We start from the raw sequence: 21,715 nt of genomic DNA, 5'->3' as shown, positions 1-21,715 counted from the left end.
CACTCTGTCTTTAACTTTAACTTCAATAATGTAGTCCTCCAGGACCTACGCTACGCTAACCAATTTTTCATTTGAAAGAAATTTCCTCCCTTTCTGACCCACTCTGTTTTTATATTTGACTTCAATAAAGTAGTCCGCGAGAACCCCCGCTGTCCAATTTTTCATTTCACAGAATTTTTCCCCTTTCCGACCCCCTCTGTCTTTAACTTTGACTTCTATAAAGTAGTCCATGAGGGCCTACGCTATCTGTAATGGTATCCTTGAGGAGTTCTAATTGTTTTCAGACGCAAAATGGCCGTAGAAAAGCCTAATTCTGTTCCGCTTTCCCTTGAAGGTTTCGCTCTATGCCTCAACAAAGACATCAAGAAAAACTCTGGGGAGCAGGATGGGTTTCTCCGGTTCAAAATTCAAATAAGTGAAAGCGCGATTAAATCTGTCATATGCTTCAACCTCAAGTTGCTGCCAGAAATAGACGTTGCGTTAAATGACGGCCTCGCACGTGCTTTCAAAGGTCTGCGAAGGCCAAAATCCTTGAACACATTTATAAAAGGCCAACCAGCAACAATAACTTAAACTGCACTTCCGTATGAGAAAATTATTGGCAGTTCATTTGAAACCAATGAAAACAAACAAGATTTCAAACTGCACACAAGTGCAATTACGTGTCCGCTCAAGATACGTGACAATAAGAAAATTTTCCGGTTCCTGGGGTCTAAGGATGGAAAAACTGACAGCATTTTTGCAGTATTTGAAATGAAGTCCTACCCAGATGTATTTAAAATTATCTTGAGCGGTCGACAATTGCTTTTAGCGCGAAATGTTCGCAAAAAAGGAAACTACGAACAATCTACAGTCAACCAATCCTCCTATATTACTGTTGACCCTGCGACCCTGCTGCTGAAGTCGTTGAACCTTCGGAAGACAATTTTTTGTATGCCCGGAGATCGTTTGGTAAATGTCTAGCTTCAGAAAAAGTTTTCAAGAAAACCGTATCATGCATTGCTCTAGCTATTGACAAAGCTAACTCTATCAGTACAGATGAAATTGATGGCGTTCAAAGGTTCCGGTTTTACGAACCCTTTGAAGACGTCGATTTTATAGCGAAAAACAAATCTGTGAACATTAGCGTTGATAATGGGCAAACATAAGTACTGCAAGGCAACAAGAGGCAGTATCCTGATGACACCCTTTTTCTGATTAGATTCATTTGTTTTCCAATATTCTTTGTTTTCAAGGCCATTTAAGAAATATATTCAGCCTTCTCTCTGATAAAAAATGTTTTTTTAGTTTCAAAAACTGGCATTTTGATGAAAGAGCACTTGACTGAGAGCAATTAGATTAACTGCGTTTCTCCTTTCGAAAAAAGTTGTCTGAATCATCGTGAAGTAGAAAAGAAACTCGCAGTTTTCTTTAAAATGTTTAAGTATTTGATGAATAAAAGTAATAAACTGTCGCATATTTTACTTTTTTTCTTCCTTAAAACGGCTAATAAACACGATATTCTGAACCTATCTTCGACAAATACAGGGGTTATTTCCAACGTCACGTTCAATGCGGTCAAATTCGTTCATAAATTAAGATGAAAGAATTCTCTCTGCTGTTATTATGGAAACAGATCTGTTCACTGATAATGAAGTTGACCATTTGGTTAAGTGTACCGCCTGCTCATTCACCTATTTCGTTCTATGTTCTGTGCTCAAAAAAGTCGGTCGGTTTCGGCCACAATTGGCATGAAGGTTGTTGATATTCCCAGCAACTTCCTTCCTTCCAACAGGAGTGATATTTGCAGCTACTTACTTTGTAATAAATTCAATATTGTGCAGCTTAATGGTTACATTGAAGATATCAATTTGGTTGATGTTAGCATTCTAAAATCAGACAATCAATAGTTTGTTGCTATTTCAGCCAAGTTGATTTGAATTGCTTAATTGAGCTAATTATTGCCTCCTCGTTTCAAACGTCTCCATCTACTGTTGACGAAACCTTATTCGTTCCGTTCCTATGAAAAGCGTAGTCGTTACTCAATAGAATGCCTTGGCTTCTTTTTTCACAATGAGCTGATATATTTTATCAGTCACAATTATTTTGGGAGTTGTTTATGAGATGCTGTTAAATTGACTAATAGGTCAATTTCTCTGTTTGTGAATTCTCTTGAACGCAATCAGTGACCATTTGAATTTTCTTTTTGAAAGACTTTTTCTGCTTCTCCAAATCTCTATGTACAGAATGACCAAAGGGAACTGTGCCTTCTCTTGCAGTGTCATTGTTGTATCATTAAAACTTTGTCTTCAGAAAGTTGACGCAATTTTCTGAATTTCTTTCGTAACAGGTAAACTTAAAGGTTAGGTTATTTTGAAAATTAGTTCAGAGTTAAATTTTTATGGTACGCATGAATGTCAACATGAATTTAAATAAATTGATTGTTTAGAGCGAAAATCACAGTCAGACCGAATTTCAATACAATAAGATCTCATCGTGCAAACCATTTGTTGTTTTATTGTCGCGTATGCCGAATTGCCAAGCATTGAGTTAATGTTAAGCACAAAACTGTTTTAATTAAACAGACTTGAATCAGTTTGTTTTTAATCAAGGCTGTTTTTAATTCCTTTGTGCTCAATTGTTAAATATTAATTATTACTCACAACTTACTGAATATTGTCTACAGAGATTCATAAATTCATTTCACAATTTTTACGGAGTCATTCATTCGTAACAAATTGTTTCTTCCACTGAAATCTGTTTTTCCTCCCAGTTGCTCCCAGTTATAATTCTTTAATCGTCGTTAAATAAAATAAATTTATCTGACCCAAAATCTATATGCATCGAGTTTTATAACATGCCGAAGTTAGGAGACTTAATTTGATTGAATATTGTCTAATGACATGTTCATAAATTCTTTTACACCGTTCAAAATTCCTCAAGTAAATAACGAAAAGATGTCTTTTGAATATAGTCTACAGACATATTTATTTTCTTTTTCAGGTTTCAATAATTAGTTAACTCAGAATGCTTTAGTGCGCTTTTCATCCGACAGAGACAGATCTTTGGCTACATCACAGAACAATTTGATTCAGACACACAATCCGCTTGCGATCTATAAAGGAAGCCTGTTTTTTATCGAAGTTCAACTATCCTTTAAAAATATCTATTTGACTGTTGAAATAATTGAGAACTTAAAAATTCAATTAACCTAGTGATATATAAGCTTTATGTAAATTGCAAGCAAAATACATTCACGTGTTAAACATTTTCTGCTGCTGCTCGTCGACTATTATTGTCAAATAAATTACTGCATTGGATGCTTACCAGTCAAAATATCTATTCGACTGTTGAAATAATTGGGAACTTAGAAATTCAGTTAACCTAGTGATATATAGGCTTTATGTAAATTACATGCAAAATACATTCTCGTGTTAAAAATTTTCTGCTGCTGCTCGTCGACTATTATTGTCAATAGTCGACGACTGGTAAGGTAAGCCCAAATTTAGTTAGATAACTTTAATGTCGAATATTCTCCCTTGTTTCCTCCATTGTCTACCCCTAATGCGCTGCTCAAACTGATAAAGTCTTTCAATTAATGAACTTCATTCAACAGTTAACAATTGGCAGTAGATGCAATTTGACCTACTCACAACTTAATGAATATAGTCTACAGACATATTCATAATTCAATTTCCACTATTCAGAAAATTGATCAATTGGTATCGAATTGTTGCTGATTATTTAGTCGAAAGATTTGTCTGAAAATTGTGTACAGACATGACATTTAACTGTGTCCTAAATAAGATAAATTGACAGCAAACAAAAGTTCATCTGAAAGTAGTGTATTGAATACTCTAACCAGTCAAAGGTAGGATCTAAAGATACTTTCATTACTTTAGTAGTCCCTGTGACAATTGTTCGTCAGTAACGTAAAGATATCTTTTGAATATAGTCTACAGACCTATTCATTTAAAGTTCCAATAAAAATTTACGTCAGTTTGCTAAAATGTCCTTTATTTCGTCATATTCCGCACCTAGGGGGAACCTAACTTGACCCGTGTGTTCAATAATTTCATTGAACTTCTTGCGCTCTTAAAATTTTGATTTAATTTTGTCGCAAAATGGATCCTCAAGCCAATTCTCCCTCCGTGCAACCCTATTGCCAGGCTCCAGCTGACAGTGTTTTCCAACTAATTGACCCAATTCAGCAATTACAGCTTTGCCGTGCATACCAGCTTTACCTATAATGTATGTTTGCGTAAATGCTTTGCTATTAATCCACTCAATGCTGTTTATGAGAAGGTAGCTTCTGTTCCGTACAATGGTAACCGTCTTTTTTCAAGTATCTGCAACAATTTAACTGGAGGCTCAAGCCCTAGTGCAACGAAATGTATTCGTGTAATCATTCGTGAAGCAATCTGTCGTTTTCGAGGTTGGTTTTTCTCTTTTGATGACTTCTTAAGTGCAGGGCACTATATCTGGGCCAAAAAGATGGAGCAAGAGGGTGTTTGGGGGGAGACCTGGAAAATACTTGCTTTTGCTTTTGAAACGGGCTGCAAAGATTTTGTCAAACGCTCGTATTCAGGATGGATTTTATATTGCGGTCTCTCGGAAGTCGGACCAACACTGTTCCCAACTCTCAGCAACGATCATTATCAGCCAATCAATGGTATTTTAGCACAACCGTTATTAGATCCTTATCAAATGATTAAGAGACCTGATAACCCATCGCACGAGATACCAGGCAAGATTGATATATATGCCAGAAAAAGCAACCACGAATCGAGTTCCTCCATTGCGTTTTTTTAGGTTTCACTGAATTGGGTTCTGCTCTTGACACTGCTCAAAATTCTGGTCAAAACGATATGTCCACAGGAGGTGTCAAATAATCTCAGGCCTGTTCAAATGCAAATATTTCAACAACTGCAGTTCGTTTGCCCGGGAAAAGAAGACATAACTCGAACGAAACGCTTTGTCAAGCAGATGAGATATCTGAGTTCAACCTTGCAAATGGCATTTTTTGATCAAGTTTTAAAAAGCATATTTCGAGTAGCAAAATGAAGAAAATTGTTAAAACCTTTAACTGCTTCCCGGGACCTTTGGAAACCGAGCCACATGAAACTACAAAATCAAACGGTCTATGTTCTGCTACAGAACCTCAAAATTATCCGGCTGAGTGTCAAAAGATTCCGCCATCTAGTGACATCAGACAAGGTAATAAAATGAGTAAGGAGAAATCATCTAAATCGCAAAAACAAACAAAAACGTAAACTGTATTAGGAAGCTAACCAAGCAAAACTTTGTAAAAAAAGCGCCTGAAGTACCTTTAGACAAAAAAATGATAACTGTACAGAAGAACAAGAAAAATTACGAAAGGAGTCATTCAATTTAAAGCAAAGAGCTCGATATTCTGAGAAAGCTAATAGTATAAATGAACAGCGACGATGAAAGTACGCATCCAATTCTAAGTTGCGATCGAAGGTGCAATACCGATCAAAACCGAATCTCAACAAAGAGAAAAATTTACTAGATACTAGAAAATGGCTTACAGTGCTAGTCGGATTAAAACATTCAACGCGCTTTACATCGTTATAGACAAAGTTGTTTTCGAGAAAAAAATCGTCGCGCTGCCTTGATGCGTTTCCAGGATCCGGAGTTTAGATTTATCAACCAAGATCGAAGTAGGAAGCGAAAACTGAAGCGCACTACAAGTACCACCAACCAAATTGTAAAACAATGGAGAATTTTCATAAATGATCATCCCCTTCAGTTTGTTTGCACTAGCTGTGAGCAATTGTTTTTCCGCAAGCAACTAAAACTGTTTCGGGGGCGGTTGAGCCACTGTTTAAAGAACAACGGTGTCAAGGAAGATATGCCTGTTATAATAAATGCAAAAAGTAGAAGATGGATTTGTTGCACATGCAATAATCACATCTCAAACGGAAGAATTCCACCTCATTCGGTTCAAAACGGGACCCATCTGAACGAGGTGCCAACAGCCCTTAAAAATTTTAATAAGATTGAAGAAAAATCGGTAGCAAAGAGATGAAATTTTGTAAACGTTTTCCAGAAGCCCGCAGGAGAAGCATGTTGTTCTAGTAGCATAGCTAATGTTCCTAACTACGCTGAAAAAACAATTCAATTAATTCCTAGAAATATCAGCGACGACCTTTTGCTCTTCAAATTCAGACCTAGACTGGCTGGTAAGAAACCTTATATTACCAATTTTGGGAGGCAAGTAATTGCCGCGGCAAAAGCTCTCCTGGAGACACCGCTGATGAAGCTTTATGATGTAAAATTCAATGAATCTTGGAGTCAAGAAAACCTCTCTCTATCCGAAAAGTGTGGCATCAGCGATTGCTTGCAGATTGGAGAGAATGTCGTGGAAGCAACTTTTGACGTTTCATTGCCTTTTGCTCAGAACGATTTTGAATTTCGCATCAATGATACACTTGTTTACAAAGAATATTTAAAGCCTGAAGTAAACAAATCCATCAGTTACGCTCCTTGCGAGGGCTTCAGTCCTTTAGCTTTGTACAGTGATCAACATTGTGAGGAGCTAGCTTATCCATCGCTTTTTGGCGGCTAACCCCGGAAGTTACCGCTCCACGTTCCATTGACTTATGGTGACCACTGCGTCATTGAGATGCGTCATCGCAATCGAATGTTTGCACGTCACACAGAAAATATTTTCTTCAAGGTGAAGAGCCTTCAAAGTCTACAAGTTTTATCAAAGGCCAATATAGTAATGAAAAAAATTCAAGGAAAGTCTAGCTGTGCGCGTGAATTGAAAAACGGTGTTGTCTTCCATTTTCTAAAAAGCAATGAAGGCTTTGACTTCCTAAAAAGACAAAGGCTTTCGCAGGCATACTTTGCCAATCTAAAAAAATAGTTTCAATTGGGTTGGGCAATTCCACCAGGCAACCATTTTTCAGACATTTTCCATGCCTGAAGCTCATTGACCAGACCTCCTCAGAGTTTTGTATAAGTTATATTATCCCGATAGAAAAGATTTAACAGATTTGGAACTACTCCAGTTAACTGCTCAAGAAGAAAAACTTTGATTCAGAGTGATCCTATCGTTATTGTTAGATTTATTGACCATACAATCGCTTGGTTACTAACGAACGTATTTCAGGGCGATGAAAGTCCCATCGGTAAAGTGACCGATTACTTAGGTTGTGTAGAAGCCCAATACAGAGGATCGTTGCATCTCCATATCATGTTATTTGTGCAAGGTGCACGTGACATCTGCTTACATCCAGATGCTAGGGTACAAACTTATGTTAGTCGGTGAATAAGCACGTCGTTGACGACTTTTGATATTAAGGGAGTTCAGGTAACTGAAGCAGAGAAACAGATGCCTCAAAAATATCAAATTACAATCTCGTAGAAAAAATTGTTCTGGTAAATGTAAGATCTGCCGGTACGGTTTTCCAAAGTTCCCATTGAATTCCACTAGAGTGCTTCGTCAGCTTTCAAACAATACAGATGGCAAACTTTTGAAAACGTTGCGAAAAAAACGAGCACGCTTTCCAGGTTATCAAGATTTTCTAGAACTCTGTGGCCTTACATTAGAACAGTACATCCTCGTTTTAAGGAGCAGCATTGACAAGACAACAATTTTCATGAACGTTTACCGAATGCAGTCATGGTTAATGCAGTCATGGCTTATAATCCGCTCATTCTTCTCATGTGAAAAGCAAATATTGATACGCAGTATATACTAGACGTGTATGCTGTAATTATGTATATTACAACATACATGACGAAGCCTAATAAAGTTGCCAGCCAGCTCAACAAAAGAATGAAGCAGCTTTTGTCTACTGACCCCCAAATTAACGGTCTGCGAAAATTGAGACGGCTAGGTGATGCTTCTCTTCGTGGTCACGAAATAGGCATTCAGGAGTGTGCTTCTTCGAAAATGACTCATTCATACTACCCGTTCAGTTGTCTTTATAAATACCAGTCGCCAAGAAAAACAGAATTATCTTTTGAAATCAATGGATAAAATTGAAGAAATGGATGATGGAAAAATATATTTGAAAAATCAACAGGTGAGATACACTCTACGGCCTGAAGCACTTGAGACCCTGTTCATAGCTCGTTATATGGTTGAATACAAATTGGTATACGTAAAAAGAAAAACTGGAAATCATCTCGCGCACGGAGACAGCGGAAGTGAGAATGACGATCTCAAACCCTCACTTAAACTAAAGATGGAACACGGGTCAGGAAAATTTAAAAAGCTGAGAATCATAGAATCATTCGATGTTGGATTTGGAATTATGAAGGACAGAGAGGCTCATTTTCTCGAGCAGCTTCTTCTCTACTATCCTTATCGAAACGATTGTGATGAGCATCTGCTTGGGAACTGCAGCACGTTCGAGGAACGCTACAATGAAGTAAAGGCTACTGTTGACCAAAACCGTCAGATTTTCAAGGACGCATTCGACAATCAAGGAGCCTTTCAAGGACGCAACCGACAATACGCAACGTGTAATCGACCTCTTAAACAAGGATACACTAAATGCAACTGCTGCAGCACCTAACGTGCAATTTTTGAACCATCAAGATGTTTGGTAAGATCTAGATGAGGGGAAAAACTATCTCAAATCTCCAGCCAGAGACTATCCCGGTTCTTGAGACAACTCGTGGATTTATGGAAGAGGAAGTTAATTGAAATGAATGCAATGCTTAATGAAGAACAACGCTCATTTTTGCTTGAAATTATAAACTATGAACGTAAAAGACTTCATAGAAAAGATGTGAAACGGTTATTCCCTTTCTTATCAGGTGGGGCAAGTACTGGAAAGAGTATGCTGATTAACTGCCTTCATCAATTCTTGCTACGATTGTCTAAAAGCACTGAAAAAGATCCGTCACAGCCAAATGTTTGCATTGCTGCCTTTACTGCTTCTGCTGCAAGGAACGTAGATAGTGTTACCATACACATCCTTCTTTCATTCTCGCCTCATTTCGATCGTGCATTATCAATGAGTGCCGAGACGGAATCCCGTCTGAGGAACAACTTTGCTCAATTGCGAGTGCTCATCGTAGACGAAATATCTGTGGTTGGAAGCTATTTTTTCCATGTGATTGATCAGCGGTCGCCCCGAATCAAAAATGTTGATGAACCGTTTGGTGGAGTGACAGTCCTCTGTAAGGGACATCTTTTTGAACTCCACCCTGTTAAGGACTCATACATTTTTGCTCAATCGAAGAAGATCGCAGGAGCCCATGCGAATGATAAACTTTGGTCGAAGTAACAGATCCATGAATTGAAAACAATAATGCGACAGAACGAAAAAGCTTGGTGTCAGCTTTTAAACCGTCTGCGTGAAGGAAACCCGACTGAAGACGATTGGAGCGTTTTGCAAGGCCTGAAGATCAATGAAATCCTCGATGGTTCCTTTAGAATCTGTTCCTTGAGGAGAAAAGTTGAAACTCACAATTTGCAAGTCGTAGGTAATGACAGAGATGAAAAATCTGAAAGCGTTGCGTACGATCGTATAAGAGACAACACTTTGGACGAAAAAAGATACGTTTTTCTTCTCTCTCGACTTCAGCATCCACCATCGCCAGATACAGGTGATCTGCATTATCATCTCCCTCTTCTGGTTGACAAAACGCATATGGTTAATCTCAATGTAAGCAAAGAAGACACAATAGTTAAAGGAATGCTTGGATACAAAAATTAAGTAGAATTTCGCGGATCAGTGCCAGCAACTCTGTTTGTGCAATACGCTGAAGAGGTGACCAGTGGTTGGCTTCCTCTTAAAAAAGTTGTTCAACAATTCTTAGTCTCCAAAGCACGGGGCTCCAAATCTACCGTTTCAAAAGAAGGCTGTCAATTTCCAATCAAGTTTTGCGCCGCTACAACGTGCGCATTTCAAGGGAAATTTGCTACTTCCCTGGAAACTTATTTGTCTGGTAATGCATTCAAATGTGGTGCATATATATCACTGGCACGCTGTAAAACGAAAAGTGGAAACCGAATTATTCGTGATATACAGAGCAAAAATGTTGTTCCAGCCGAAAAAGTTGAATAAATGAATTCCATGAGATCCAGCAGACAACTTTCCTCTACGCTTTCGTTACCAAACCCATCTAAACTTTTTCTCAACATTGTGCATTACAAGCCACTTCCCATTAGTTAAAACTTTACAAAATGTCGGATATAGTTTTTTTGTGTGAAACTTGGCTTGATGATTGGCGTACCTTCAATATTCCTGAATCTGTTTTGCATCAATTTCATAATCCGACAGGTTCACCCGGCAGCATGCTGGATCTGTTGTTTTTCTTTGCTCTACTGTACTTTTGCAAACCATCGAGTCGGCTTTTGTGAAGCGTTTCCGATGCACTCAGCTCATAGAAGTAGGCACGGGGACATTGTAAGTTATATACTGTGGTTAAAAAAGATTGCTTGATCGATAAGTTAACTTATTCTTTGAATGCTGTTAAAAAAGGATACTTTAAATGTTTTAATTCTTAGGAGAATACTGTTTGTACATCATCGTCCTCAAGGAAAATCAGAATCCAGCCAAGAATTCAAAATTGTCATAATACGTTGCGTGAATGTGTTTCTACCCAATCTCATTGTTGGAGATTTCAATATTCAACTCAGTGCTCCAAATTGGTTGTCAAGACCCCTGGGTTGTTTCAATTCAATCAAACTGCGAAGGAATCAACCAAAAATAACTTAACCTGCATTGATTGTGGTTTCGCGTTAAACTCTTTGTTTGATCACACAAGAATACATGTACTCGATTAGGTATTTAGTTTTCACCGCCCTCTGTGTTGTAATGTTAAATTACCCTTCTGATAACAATTTGCTATCTACTAGATCTCAAAAAGTTAATAGTTGCCACAAACAATATGGTGTTCTTTTCAAAATGTTCTGATGTGTTTCTACAATTTTGTTCTACTCATTCTAAAAAGTTATCTTTATTCTATTCTCAACTATTAATGGCATCTGCTTTTCTTCAATTTTAGCTTTAGTTGGACTGGAGATTGTATTTTGCTCGATACAAAGAATTTTGCTTGATTGATACAGAGACAAAAGGAGGGTAATCGAAAATCTTTCTTTATAAATTTAGCTTAGATCTTTTAAGTCAAATCAGGTACAGAATGTTTTTGATAGGAAACTTGTTTTACGCTCGGTCACTTAGAAAAGATGACCTTGAATTAGTATTAAGTTTAGTACCCTTCAGTGTAGAAGATGAAGTAAGTATAGGTTTAGAATCTAACAGAAAGAGCACATTGAATTAGAACAATTTTTGAAACTTAGGAAAACTTAATAAAATTTTGTCAATTTCAATCTCTTCCTTTCTTTTTCGGTTTCCATTCCGATGTGGGTCTAGCGCGTCAACGGCGGCTGTTTTCTGGCAATCTGCGGGCTATGTTTTTTATTATCATTATTTTATTATTATCATTGTTATTTTTATTATTATTTTTATTTTTATTATCATTATTATTATTGTCATTATTAACATTATTATCGTTATTTTTATTATTACTATTATTATTATTTTTATTATTAATATTACTTTTATTATTATAATTACTAATTTTATTATTCTTATGAGTATTTTTATTACTATTATTATTACTATTATTATTTTATTATTATTATTATCATTATTATTATTAAAATTGTTTTATTATTATTATTTTTTTTATTATTATTATTATTATTTTTATTATTATTACCATTACTTTTATTGTTGTTATTTTTATTGTTATTGAGATACAGGACTAATCCGTATTCCTGATAATGCAACCAAGACTCTAATCTATCTATATATAAACACTTATTTCATATGCTATCTATTTACTATCTCTACATAGGTTCACCAACTGGCGCTAAATGCTCATTTCATGCAACCTGTTAGTTTGATGTTAAACTGTTATTAACACCTCAGAAAAGCGCAGATAAGATTAATAGCGATATGATTCAGTCGCCTCGTGGCTCAATAGAAATTATTGCGAACAATAGTTTTACAACACAGAGCTCAGATAGTGCTGATAGCCTAGATTGATCTAGACCCATACATAACGAAACAATACATTCAAATACAGATTCGGACAACAAATGAAGACGACAAAAAAATCTTTGTAAACATAAAACAAGAAATAAATCACGCTATACTAAAACAAAATATTGCTTCATTCGGATTAAATAAACCAACATGTAATTATAACCAATCAGAAAGCAACGTTCAAAATGAACGAAATGACGTCACACACAGTAAACAAAACTCGTGGACTTATGGAAGAGGAAGTTATTTGAAATGAATGCAATGCTTAATGAAGAACAACGCTCATTTTTGCTTGAAATTATAAACTATGAACGAAAAAGACTTCATAGAGAAGATGTGAAACGGTTATACCCTTTCTTATCAGGTGGAACAAGTACTGGAAAGAGTATGCTGATTAACTGCCTTCATCAATTCTTGCTACGATTGTTTAAAAGTACTGAAAAAGATCCGTCACAGGCAACTGTTTGCATTGCTGCCTTTACTGCTTCTGCTGCAAGGAACGTAGAAAGTGTTACCATACACATCCTTCTTTCATTCTCGCCTCATTTCGATCGTGCATTATCAATGAGTGCCGAGACGGAATCCCGTCTGAGGAACAACTTTGCTCAATTGCGAGTGCTCATCATAGACGAAATATCTGTGGTTGGAAGCTATTTTTTCCATGTGATTGATCAGCGGTCGCCCCGAATCAAAAATGTTGATGAACCGTTTGGTGGAGTGAAAGTCCTCTGTAAGGGAAATCTTTTTGAACTCCCCCCTGTTAAGGACTCATACATTTTTGCTCAATCGAAGAAGATCGCAGGAGCCCATGCGAATGATAAACTTTGGTCGAAGTAAGAGATCCATGAATTGAAAACAGTAATGCGACAGAACGAAAAAGCTTGGTGTCAGCTTTTAAACCGTCTGCGTGAAGGTAACCCGACAGAAGACGATTGGAGCGTTTTGTAAGGCCTGAAGATCAATGAAATCCTCGATGGTTCCTTTAGAATCTGTTCCTTGAGGAGAAAAGTTGAAGCTCACAATTTGCAAGTCGTAGGCAATGACAGAGATGAAAAATCTGAAAGCGTTGCGTACGATCGTATAAGAGACAACACTTTGGACGAAAAAAGATTCGTTTTTCTTCTCTCTCGACTTCAGCATCCACCATCGCCAGATACAGGATATCTGCATTATCATCTCCCTCTTCTGGTTGAAAAAACGCATATGGTTACTCTCAATGTAAGCAAAGAAGACACAATAATTAATGGAATGCTTGGATACAATAATTAAGTAGAATTTCGCGGATCAGTGCCAACAACTCTGTTTGTGCAATTTCCAGATCTCAACGTCGTAAAGTTACGTAAACGACACTAAGAACTGCAATACGCTGAAGAGGTGACCAGTGGTTGGCTTCCTCTTAAGAAAGTTGTTCAACAATTCTTAGTGTCCAAAGCACGGGGCTCCAAATCTACCGTTTCAAAAGAAGGCTGTCAATTTCCAAGTTTTGCGCCGCTACAACAACGTGCGCATTTCAAGGGAAATTTGCTACTTCCCTGGAAACTTATTTGTCTGGTAATGCATTCAAATGTGGTGCATATACATCACTGACACGCTGTAAAACGAAAAGACAACTTTCCTCTACGCTTTCGTTACCAAACCCATCCAAACTTTTTCTCAACATTGTGCATTACAATGTTCAGAGTCTCCGTTGCCACTTCCCATTAGTTAAAACTTCATCTCTTTACAAAATGTCGGATATAGTTTTTTTTGTGTGAAACTTGGCTTGATGATTCGCGTACCTTCAATATTCCTGAATCTGTTTTGCATCAATTTCATTATCCGACAGGTTCATCCCGGCAGCATGCTGGATCTGTTGTTTTTCTTTGCTCTACTGTACTTTTGCAAACCATCGAGTCGGCTTTTGTGAAGCGTTTCCGATGCACTCAACTCATAGAAGTAGGCACGGGGACATTGTAAGTTATATACTGTGGTTAAAAAAGATTGCTTGATCGATAAGTTAACTTATTCTTTGAATGCTGTTTAAAAAGGATACTTTAAATGTTTTAATTTTTAGGAGAATACTGTTTGTACATCATCGTCCTCAAGGAAAATCAGAATCCAGCCAAGAATTCAAAATTGTCATAATACGTTGCGTGAATGTGTTTCTACCCCATCTCATTGTTGGAGATTTCAATATTCAACTCAGTGCTCCCAATTGGTTGTCAAGACCCCTGGGTTGTTTCAATTTAATCAAACTGCAAAGGAATCAACCACAAATAACTTAAACTGCATTGATGGTGTTTTCGCATTAAACTCTTTGTTTGATCACACAAGAATACATGTACTCGATTAGGTATTTAGTTTTCACCGCCCTCTGTGTTGTAATGTTAAATTAACCTTCTGATATCATTTTGCTATCTACTAGATTTCAAAAAGTTAATAGTTGCCACAAACAATATGGTGTTCTTTTCAAAATGTTCTGATGAGTTTCTAAATCTTTGTTCTAATTCTGAAAAGTTATCTTTATTCCATTCTTAAATAATAAATGCATCTGCTTTTTTTTTCATTTTTAGGCTTTGGTTGTACTGGAGATTAATTTAATTTCAGAATTTTTAAGTCTCTTAGTTTTTGTTTCGAGCAAAAGATTCCTCTGACAAAGAAAGGTTTAAACAAACTGTGTTTCAAAAGAATCATGCGATTGGTACAGAGACAAAGAAGGGTAATCCAAGATCTTTCTTTATAAATTTTGCTTAGATCTACTAGGTCAAATAAGGTACAGAATGTTTTTGATAGGAAACTTGTTTTATGCTCGGTAACTCAGAAAAATGGCCTTGTATTAGTATAACGTTTAGTACCCATCAGTTTAGAAGATGAAGTAAGTATATGTTTAGAATCAAACTGAAACAGCACACTGAATTAGAACAATTTTCTAAACTTAGGAAAACTTAGTAAATTTTTGTCAATTTCAAGCATTCAAAAACTGGTTGTACATCATCGTCGTCAAGGAAAATCAGAATCCAATCAAGCATTCAAAATTGACATAATACGTAGCGTGAGTGTGTTTCTACCCCATCTGATTGTTGGAGATTTCAATATTCCACTCAGATCTTCAAATTGGTTGTCAAGACTCCTGGGTTGTTTCAATTTAATCAAACTGCGAAGGAATCAACCACAAATGACGTAACCTGCATTGATGGTGTTTTCGCTTTAAACTCTTTGTTTGATCACACAAGAATACAAGTGCTTGATGAAGTATTCAGTTTTCACCGCCCTTTGTGTCGTACTGTTAATTTAACCTTCTGAGAATAAGTTGCTATCTACTAGATTTCAAAAAGTTAATAGTTGCCACAAACAATATGGTGTTCTTTTCAAAATGTTCTGATGTGTTTCTAAAATTTTGTTCTACTCATTCTGAAAAGTTATCTTTATTCTATTCTCAACTATTAATGGCATCTGCTTTTCTTCATGTTTAGCTTTTGTTGGACTGGAGATTGTATTTTGCTTGATACAAAGAATTTTGCTTGATTGATACAGAGACAAAAGGAGGGTAATCGAAAATATTTCTTTATAAATTTAGCTTAGATCTACTAAGTCAAATATGGTACAGAATGTTTTTGATAAGAAACTTGTTTTACGCTCGGTCACTTAGAAAAGATTGCCTTGAATTAGTATTAACTTTAGTACCCTTCAGTGTAGAAGATGAAGTAAGTATAGGTTTAGAATCTAACAGAAAGAGCACATTGAATTAGAACATTTTTGAAACTTAGGAAAACTTAATAAAATTTTGTCAATTTCAATCTCTTACTTTCTTTTTCTGTTTCGATTCCGATGTGGGTCTAGCACGTCAACGGCGGCTATTTTCTGGCAATCTGCGGGCTATGTTTTTTATTATCATTATTTTATTATTATTATTGTTATTTTTATTATTATTATTTTTATTTTTATTATCATTATTATTATTGTCATCATTAATATTATTATCGTTATTTTTAATATTACTATTATTATTATTTTTTATTATTAATATTATTTTTTTATTATTACTATTACTAATTTTATTATTCTTATGATTATTTTTATTACTATTATTATTATTATTATTATTATTATTATTATTATTATTATTATTATTATTATTATTATTAAAATTATTTTATTATAATAATTATTATTATTAAAATTGTTTTATTATTATTATTATTATTATTATTATTTTTTATTATTATTACCACTACTTTTATTGTTGTTATTTTTATTGTTATTGAGATACAGGACTAATCCGTATTCCTGATAATGCAACCAAGACTCTAATCTATCTATATATAAACACTTATTTCATATGCTATCTATTTACTACCTCTACATAGCTTCACCAACTGGCGCTAAATGCTCATTTCATGCAACCTGTTAGTTTGATGTTAAACCGTTATTAACACCTCAGAGAAGCCCAGACGAGATTAATAGCGATATGATTCAGTCGCCTCGTGGCTCAATAGAAATTATCGCGCACAATAGTTTTACAACACAGAGCTCAGATAGTGCTGATAGCCTAGATAGATCTAGACTCATACATAACGAAACAATACATTCAAATACAGATTCGGACAACAAATGAAGACGACGAAAAAATCTTTGTAAACATAAAACAAGAAATAAATCACGCTATAATAAAACAAAATATTGCTTCATTCGGATTAAATAAACCAACTGGTAATTATAACCAATCAGAAAGCAATGTTCAAAATGAACGAAATGACGTCACACACAGTAAACAAAACACACACACACTAAAGAAAGCGCCTTTTGCCATAGTAAACACAACAAGTCGCTCTATTCGTTACCGATTTTCGCAACACAAAATCAATCACAACTCATAGCTATTACAACACGTTTAAACCCAAACAAAAACACACAACGTTAAAGTTAAAAAACGAAAGCGGGCCCCCGAATAAAAAGAATATCCGAATTGAGACAAATTCCCCCAACAAAACAATGTGCGATTCAAGCACACAAACAGACCCTGATTCTAATAATTTGACCAAACTCCAATACCCGAATACCGTCAAAACCTAATGAGGGTGTTCAATGCAGAAGTGTGAAGACCCCTGGGTTGTTTCAATTTAATCAAACTGCGAAGGAATCAACCACAAATAACTTAACCTGCATTGATGGTGTTTTCGCGTTAAACTCTTTGTTTGATCACACAAGAATACATATACTCGATTAAGTATTTAGTTTTTACGGCCCTCTGTGTTGTAATGTTAAATTAACCTTCTGATATCATTTTGCTATCTACTACATTTCAAAAAGTAAATAGTTGCCACAAACAATATGGTGTTCTTTTCAAAATGTTCTGATGTGTTTCTAAAATTTTGTTCTACTAATTCTGAAAAGTTATCTTAATTCTATTCTTAACTATTAATTGCTTCTGCTTTTTTTTTCATTTTTAGGCTTTGGTTGTACTGGAGATTAATTTAATTTCAGAATTTTTAAGTCTCTTAGTTTTTGTTTTGAGCAAAAGATTCCTCTGACAAAGAAAGGTTTAAACAAACTGTGTTTCAAAAGAATCTTGCGATTGGTACAGAGACAAAGAAGGGTAATCCAAGATCTTTCTTTATAAATTTTGCTTAGATCTACTAAGTCAAATAAGGTACAGAATGTTTTTGATAGGAAACTTGTTTTATGCTCGGTCACTCAGAAAAATGGCCTTGTATTAGTATTACGTTTAGTACCCATCAGTTTAGAAGATGAAGTAAATATATGTTTAGAATCAAACTGAAACAGCACACTGAATTAGATAGAACAATTTTTTAAACTTAGGAAAACGTAGTAAATTTTTGTCAATTTCAAGCATTCAAAAACTGGTTGTACATCATCGTCGTCAAGGAAAATCAGAATCCAATCAAGCATTCAAAATTGACATAATACGAAAGGTGAGTGTGTTTCTACCCCATCTGATTGTTGGAGATTTCAATATTCCACTCAGAGCTTCAAATTGATTGTCAAGACTCCTGGGTTGTTTCAATTTAATCAAACTGCGAAGGAATCAACCACAAATGACTTAACCTGCATTGATGGTGTTTTCGCTTTAAACTCTTCGTTTGATCACACAAGAATACAAGTGCTCGATGAAGTATTCAGTTTTCACCGCCCTTTGTGTTGTACTGTTAATTTAACCTTCTGAGAATAAGTTGCTATCTACTAGATTTCAAAAAGTTAATAGTTGCCACAAACAACATGGTGTTCTTTTCAAAATGTTCTGATGTGTTTCTAAAATTTTGTTCTACTAATTCTGAAAAGTTATCTTTATTCTATTTTTAACTATTAATTGCATCTGCTTTTTTCATTTTTAGGCTTTGGTTGTACTGGAGATTAATTTAATTTCAGAATTTTTAAGTCTTAGTTTTTGTTTTGAGCAAAAGATTCGTCTGAGAAAGAAAGGTTTAAACAAACTGTGTTTCAAAAGAATCTTGCGATTGGTACAGAGACAAAGAAGGGTTATCGAAGATCTTTATTTATAAATTTTGCTTAGATCTACTAAGTCAAATAAGGTACAGAATGTTTTTGATAGGAAACTTGTTTTATGCTCGGTAACTCAGAAAAATGGCCTTGTATTAGTATAACGTTTAGTACCCATCAGTTTAGAAGATGAAGTAAGTATATGTTTAGAATCAAACTGAAACAGCACACTGAATTAGAACAATTTTCTAAACTTAGGAAAACTTAGTAAATTTTTGTCAATTTCAAGCATTCAAAAACTGGTTGTACATCATCGTCGCCAAGGAAAATCAGAATCCAATCAAGCATTCAAAACTGACATAATACGTAGCGTGAGTGTGTTTCTACCCCATCTGATTGTTGGAGATTTCAATATTCCACTCAGAGCTTCAAATTGGTTGTCAAGACTCCTGGGTTGTTTCAATTTAATCAAACTGCGAAGGAATCAACCACAAATGACTTAACCTGCATTGATGGTGTTTTCGCTTTAAACTCTTTGTGATCACACAAGAATACAAGTGCTCGATGAAGTATTCAGTTTTCACCGCCCTTTGTGTTGTACTGTTAATTTAACCTTCTGAGGATAAATTGCTATCTACTAGATTTCAAAAAGTTAACAGTTGCCACAAACAATATGGTGTTCTTTTCAAAATGTTCTGATGTGTTTCTAAAATTTTGTTCTACTAATTCTGAAAAGTTATCTTTATTCTATTTTTAACTATTAATTGCATCTGCTTTTTTTCATTTTTAGGCTTTGGTTGTACTGGAGATAAATTTAATTTCAGAATTTCTAAGTCTCTTAGTTTTTGTTTTGAGCAAAAGATTCGTCTGACAAAGAAAGGTTTAAACAAACTGTGTTTCAAAAGAATCTTGCGATTGGTACAGAGACAAAGAAGGGTAATCGAAGATCTTTATTTATAAATTTTGCTTAGATCTACTAAGTCAAATAAGGTACAGAATGTTTTTGATAGGAAACTTGTTTCATGCTCGGTAACTCAGAAAAATGGCCTTGTATTAGTATAACGTTTAGTACCCATCAGTTTAGAAGATGAAGTAAGTATATGTTTAGAATCAAACTGAAACAGCACACTGAATTAGAACAATTTCTTAAACTTAGGAAAACTTAGTGAATTTTTGTCAATTTCAAGCATTCAAAAACTGGTTGTACATCATCGTCGTCAAGGAAAATCAGAATCCAATCAAGCATTCAAAATTGACATAATACGTTGCGTGAGTGTGTTTCTAACCCATCTGATTGTTGGAGATTTCAATATTCCACTCGGAGCTTCAAATTGGTTGTCAAGACTCCTGGGTTGGTTCAATTTAATCAAACTGCGAAGGAATCAACCAAAAATGACTTAACCTGCATTGATGGTGTTTTCACTTTAAACTCTTTGTTTGATCACACAAGAATACAAGTGCTCGATGAGGTATTCAGTTTTCACCGCCCTCTGTGTTGTACTGTTAATTTAACCTTCTGAGAATAAGTTGCTATCTACTAGATTTCCAAAAGTTAACAGTGGCCACAAACAATATGGTGTTCTTTTCAAAAATTTCTGATGTGTTTCTAAAATTTTGTTCTACTCATTCTAAAAAGTTATCTTTATTCTATTCTCAACTATTAATGGCATCTGCTTTTCTTCATTTTTAGCTTTAGTTGGACTGGAGATTGTATTTTGCTTGATACAAAGAATTTTGCTTGATTGATACAGAGACAAAAGGAGGGTAATCGAAAATCTTTCTTTATAAATTTAGCTTAGATCTTTTAAGTCAAATAAGGTACAGAATGTTTTTGATAGGAAACTTGTTTTACGCTCGGTCACTTAGAAAAGATGGCCTTGAATTAGTATTAAGTTTAGTACCCTTCAGTGTAGAAGATGAAGTAAGTATAGGTTTAGAATCTAACAGAAAGAGCACATTGAATTAAAACAATTTTTGGAACTTAGGTAAGCTTAAGAAAATTTTGTCAATTTCAATCTCTTCCTTTCTTTTTCTGTTTCGATTCCGATGTGGGTCTAGCGCGTCAACGGCGGCTATTTTCTGGCAATCTGCGGGCTATGTTTTTTATTATCATTATTTTATTATTATTATTGTTATTTTTATTATTATTAATATTTTTATTATTTTTATTTTTATTATCATTATTATTATTATTCTCATTATTAATATTAGTATCGTTAATTTATTATTACTATTATTATTATTTTTTATTATTGATATTATTTTTTATTATTATTATTATAATTATTATTATTATTATTAATATTATTTTATTATAATTATTATTATTAATATTGTTTTATTATTCTTATTATTTTTATTATTATTATTATTATTTTTATTATTATTACCATTACTTTTATTTTTGTTATTTTTATTGTTATTGAGATGCAGTACTAATCCGAATTCCTGATAATGCAACCAAGACTCTAATCTATCTATATAGAAACACTTATTTCATATGCTATCTATTTACTATCTCTACATAGCTTCACCAACTGGCGCTAAATGCTCATTTCATGCAACCTGTTAGTTTGATGTTAAACTGTTATTAACACCTCAGAAAAGCGCAGACGAGATTAATAGCGATATGATTCAGTCGCCTCGTGGCTCAATAGAAATTATTGCGCACAATAGTTTTACAACACAGAGCTCAGATAGTGCTGATAGCCTAGATAGATCTAGACCCATACATAACGAAACAATAAACTCAAATACAGATTCGGACAACAAATGAAGACGACGAAAAAATCTTTGTTAACAAAAAACAAGAAATGAATCACGCTATACTAAAACAAAATATTGCTCCATTCGGATTAAATAAACCAGCTGGTAATTATAACCAATCAGAAAGCAACGTTCAAAAGGAACGAAATGACGTCACACACAGTAAACAAAACACACACACACTAAAGAAAGCGCCTTTTGCCATAGTAAACACAACAAGTCGCTCTATTCATTACCAATTTTCGCAACACAAAATCAATCACAACTCATAGCTATTACAACACGTTTAAACCCAAACAAAAACACACGACGTTAAAATTAAAAAACGAAAGCGGGCCCCCGAATAAAAAGAATATCTGAATTGAGACAAATTCCCCCAACAAAACAATGAGCGATTCAAGCACACAAACAGACCCTGATTCTAATAAGGGTAAAGGTTTAAATGCTCTTAGAGGAGAAACATGCCGAAATATTCACGGCAATTGACC

The sequence above is a fragment of the Convolutriloba macropyga genome, chromosome 1 (assembly GCF_964194025.1).
Source record: "Convolutriloba macropyga chromosome 1, txConMacr16.3, whole genome shotgun sequence".
Classification (NCBI taxonomy): Eukaryota; Metazoa; Xenacoelomorpha; order Acoela; family Convolutidae; genus Convolutriloba; species Convolutriloba macropyga.
This window is presented reverse-complemented; position numbering follows the sequence as displayed.